Source organism: Wyeomyia smithii, chromosome 3 (genome assembly GCF_029784165.1).
Source record: "Wyeomyia smithii strain HCP4-BCI-WySm-NY-G18 chromosome 3, ASM2978416v1, whole genome shotgun sequence".
Classification (NCBI taxonomy): Eukaryota; Metazoa; Arthropoda; class Insecta; order Diptera; family Culicidae; genus Wyeomyia; species Wyeomyia smithii.
In genome coordinates, this window is record NC_073696.1 from 26166914 (window position 1) to 26171999 (window position 5086).

Here is a 5086-nt window from a genome sequence, read left to right on the forward strand (position 1 = left end):
TATCTGTTCTTCTTGCATCAATCTGTTTCCGGAAAAACCCATATTGGGCGGTATTCAGTTATTTTCGTTGTTTTCCAGAAACTGAGAGTGGTCATTTCAGAATTCAAAATAGTGTTTAGGGTCAATGCTTGGCTTCTATGCATCATCTCGATCACGGAAATATCCATACTTAGTAGTGTTCGTTCATTTTATGCATATTCCCACAAGTTGCCATCTTATAATTGGTGCCTGAGGTCAATTTTTAGCTCCTTGAATCATTCTGGTTCCGGAGATACCCCTATTGGGTGGCATTCGGCCATTTTTGGCTGTTTTCCAGACACCGGAAGTTGCCATCTTACAATTCAAACTGTGTCTGAGGTCGATTTGTGGCTTCAGTGCATCATTACGATTCCGGGAATACCAATATTGGGTGGTATTAAGGTGCCATCCACATACCACGTGGACAGCTTTGAGGGGGGGGGGGTTCTGTGTCCACGGTCCATACAAAATTTTTAGAATTTATATGGGCAATTGTCCACGCGGGGGAGGGGGGGGGTTCAAATCGTCAAAAAACTATTCACGTGGTATGTGGATGGCCCCTTAGGTCATTTTCCGCTGTTTTTCAGAAACCGGAAGACGCCATCTTGGATTTTAAAATGGCATTCGAAAACTTTTTCTGGCCTCTGAGCTTCATCTGGTTGGAGGCACATCCATATTGGGTGGTATTTGATCATTTCCGGCTGTTTTCCAGAAACCGGAAAACGCCATCTTGAGTTTCGAAATGGCTTTTGGAGACAATTTCTGGCCTCTGAGCGTTATTCTGGTTAAAGAAACTATTATATTGGGTGGTATTTGGTCATTTTCGGCTGTTTTCCAAAAAAAGGAAGACGCCATCTTGGATTTTGAAATGGCCTTTGGAAACAATTTCTGGTTTCTGAGCGTCATGCTGGTTGAAGACACACTCATCCAAAGTAACAATTTAAGTCGTATTGCATTCTTTTAGCGGTTTTCATGACCAATTTCGCAAAACTGCTGTTAAAACTAGAAACACTATCAGAACCTCCTGATAACCGCTATAAGTTTTCTTTACAGCCAGGTGGCCCACCCTTGCCAAGCTAATTGAAGCAATTATAAGAATGGCAATAAAACTGCTTTAAAACCATATGGAAAAAGTACCGCATACTATAAGCAGCTGGCATTACCTCTTTGAGAGCGCAATAAGTTTGGTTGCATTATTGCGCTCTGCTACTTGCCACAATAAATTCAAATAAACTTTTCATTGCTTGACAGCAACCGTAATAAGTTGATTTGTTGTGCCGTTCCTGCACACACACCAGAACATCACGCCACTTTTTTTAATAAGGAAATCTTTCGCCGCAGGAGAAATATTTCACCTGTGTTGGTTATCTTCGTACAATCGATTTTATTTGATGGTGATATTGTAGAAAGATAAGAATTAAAGAGGGGTTTTTGGTAGGTTTTGTACCTCTCAAGCATATGCGCATGAAATTTTGTCGTGCATTTTGATCAAATAGGCGCTTAAAATTTATGCGCCATCAAAATAGTACGGGCTTACAAAAATGATTTCATTGTTAGCAAAAATGAATTGGATTGTTTCAGCTCAGTTTTTTAGAAAAAAAATCTAGCCGTGTTCTTTAATACAGAGATAGATTAAAATCAACTTTGGATGTTCAATTTATTTGTTAGTCAGACGACGATTCGATTTTCGTTTCAAGATCATGAAAAGTTTTAAAAATATCAATATGGCGCGGTTGGTAATTAGTTGGTATCAATCGTAGCCGCAATAAGCCTAGTTCAATGATATATATGTTGTAAGGTGCGGCAAAGGTTGGATGCCTGTATTATTAGAGAAAAATATGGTAAATCCCTGGGGCCTAAACAACTTTATTTTTATGAAAAATCTGACATCACACCGACGATAATGAGGAATCAACGAGCTTTGATATAAATAGAGAGGTGCACGAAAAATGCAACGATACATACTTAGTTTGATTAAATATTGAATATATTTCGAAATATATCAATATTGTCTTGCCCCTACCTTATTTTTAAGGACGCATAATTTAACGACATAGGGAATTATTTTCAACCGAAACAAGACAAACTGGCGATAAAATTTAAAAAAAACTACCGAACAGTACTAAGTACTAATACTAAGTTTGCCGTGTTACTTTATTAGATTTTTGGAGTTCTACGTCATCAAAGTTCACAAATGCGCTGCAAGATGCTCTAAAGCATTTTACACACATCTTACGGAGACTGCGACAAAATTCTGCATCACACTAAACCAACTAAGCCGCTTTGTCTCACCTGTATGTATATCATTGCCTGCATATATTTGTTTACAAGTTTAACAGGTTAAAACTGGGCACTTATTACAATTTTATGAGATATTTTTCATAGCCAACTAGAAGTTTTTTTAGATTTTGCATGACCGCAATAAAACTGGTTTCTATGTTATATGACAGCAAGCTGGAGTGGTTTTATGGGGCAATAGATAGTAAAATAAAACCAATAATAAAGCAAAATCGCATTGACACTTGCCGGTTTTATTGTAAGTTTTATTAAAGTTTTATCGACAGCTATCAGTGTTCATTACGACTTGCTATTTTTGGCAACGGTTTTAACCGCCATAAAACCGTTGGTAATATTTATTGCTGTGATAAAACCGTTAGAAAACCAAGTAGCTTTAGAATTGTTACTTGGGATATTGGGTGGTACAGGTCAGACTCGATTATCCGGTAACTCGATTATCCGGAAACTCGATTATCCGGAATTCGATTATGAGCAAGATCGCGCCAAATCACCGATGGTCGAATATCGACCATTTTTTATTTGAATGAAACTTTGCACACGTATTTGGCTTAGCAAACTGAGCATTTTCCACAGATGGAGCGATTTTTCACACCCATGAGTTACATTCTAAAAGGGCGTATGCTATTTGGCACAGGTTTTATTCGAAGCATTGTAGCCCAGAAACCGTTGGTTGTATAGAAAAACTGTCTGAGAATGAGTTGAATTAAAAATGCACCATAAAAAAATATACACTGTACAAAAAAATTTTTTTCTGACCAAAAAAAATTAAAAATAAACATTAAATTTCAATTTAAAAAAAAAAAGAGTTGAATTTTTTTTTTATTTTTTTTAAAGAAACTTGACGTTAATACGCAACTTTTAAAAAAAAGTCCAGGATAGAGAAATTAAAAATATTTTTTTATGGTAGATTAATTTTTTTATAAAAATTCTAATTTAAACATTTTCCAAAATATTTGTATTCTGATGACCTTAAAAGATGCAGAAAGTCATTTTGAATCAAAAAGCTCTTGGTAGTAAACATTCTGAAGGCATCGGTTTTCGAGTTATTTTAAATTTAAGCTCAATAAATTATTAATATTTCGGAAAATACACGTTTTTTTAATTTGTCCTTGGTTCTCCAGCAAAAACCATACGTTCATTGGAATGCCTCATCAAAAATAAACAATTCATTCTTTGACAAACAAAACGATTGGGCGAACGGTTCTCAAGAAAAGAGTTAAATGTTCTAAGTGATATAAATATATATCAGAATCAAATATTTGTTTTCGAGTTTTATTATCTTAGGAACATATTTTTTTATGACATAGATACTTTACAGAACTAGTTTCACCTTATATTTTATATAAATCATACGTTTCTTTAAAAAAAAATTAAAAAAAATTCAACTCTTTTTTTTTATATTGAAATTTAATGTTTTTTTTTTTGTTCTCGCTTATTTACCGTCGGTCCAGTTCCGCCACTGTTGTTGTGCCAATCACCGACGCCCGGGAAGGCGACTCCACCCAGGACCCTAACTCACGACCCGTTGGTTAACGGACCGGCGCCAACGGCTTTACTTCCTCATGCGATGGAAGGCGTGATCCCAGAGCTTTTTCGCCTCTGAAAATCTCCAGGTGTCGGCTAGGATTGAATCTAGACCAGTTGGGTTGGTTGTGAGTGGATCACGCCACCCCACAACCATCGACACCTATGTCGGCGGTGGGATTCGAACCCAGGCGTCGAGCGTGGTTGGCGGAGACGTTACCGACCACGCTAGGCCCCCGCTCAAATTTAATGTTTATTTTTAATTTTTTTTGGTCAAAAAAAAATTTTTTTTGTACAGTGTATATTTTTTTTATGGTGCATTTTCAATTCCCTACAACTCATTCTCAGACAGTTTTTCTATACAATCAACGGTTTCTGGGCTACAATGCTTCAAATAAAACCTATGCCAAAAGGCATACGCCCTTTTAGAATGTAACTCATGGGTGTGAAAAATCTCTCCACCTGTGAAAAATGCTCAGTTTGCTAAGCCAAATACGTGTGCAAAGTTTCATTCAAATAAAAAATGGTCGATTAAATTTTCGCGTATTTTCAGGCGATTTGAAATGATTTTGCTCTTATCCGGAATTTTAGACTCGATTATCCGGAATTTTTTTTTTTTTTTTTTGATGTCCGTTTTCAATTTTCGTTCCGAAATTTTGCCTTTACCATCCCTTCTGGCATATTTGTTACCATTTACGTCACTTCCGGCATGTTTGGGACAAGTTCGAATTGAGTGAAAATAATCAATGTCCAATATTTTTTTTTTGCTTCTTAAGATTCTACCCCCTTTCGCCTCAGAAGTAACTTCTGGTTACGCCACTGCATCATACAAGTAAAATGAAGGAAAGAAATATTTATTTTATGTTCGTTAATCGCAAAATTTCAGTATTTTTTAGGTGATTCGATTATCCGGAAAAGAAATTTTTTTTGATGTTCCGGATAATCGGGTCCGACCTGTATTTGGTCATTTTCGGCTGTTTTTTAGACACCGTAGGTCGCCATCATAGAATTTAAAATTTTGTCTGAGGTCGATTTGTGGCTTAAGTGCATCATTACGATCCCGAAAATACCCATATTGGGTGGTATTTGGTCATTTTCCGTTGTTTTCCAGAAACTGGATTTCAAATTGGATCTCGAGTTATGCGAAATTTGTGTTCCGTTTGCCCTCTCTTCCAGAAGAGAGAGGGGTGTCGAACCAATATGGACATAATGGTTACCCCTAAAAACATCCACATGCCAAATTTGG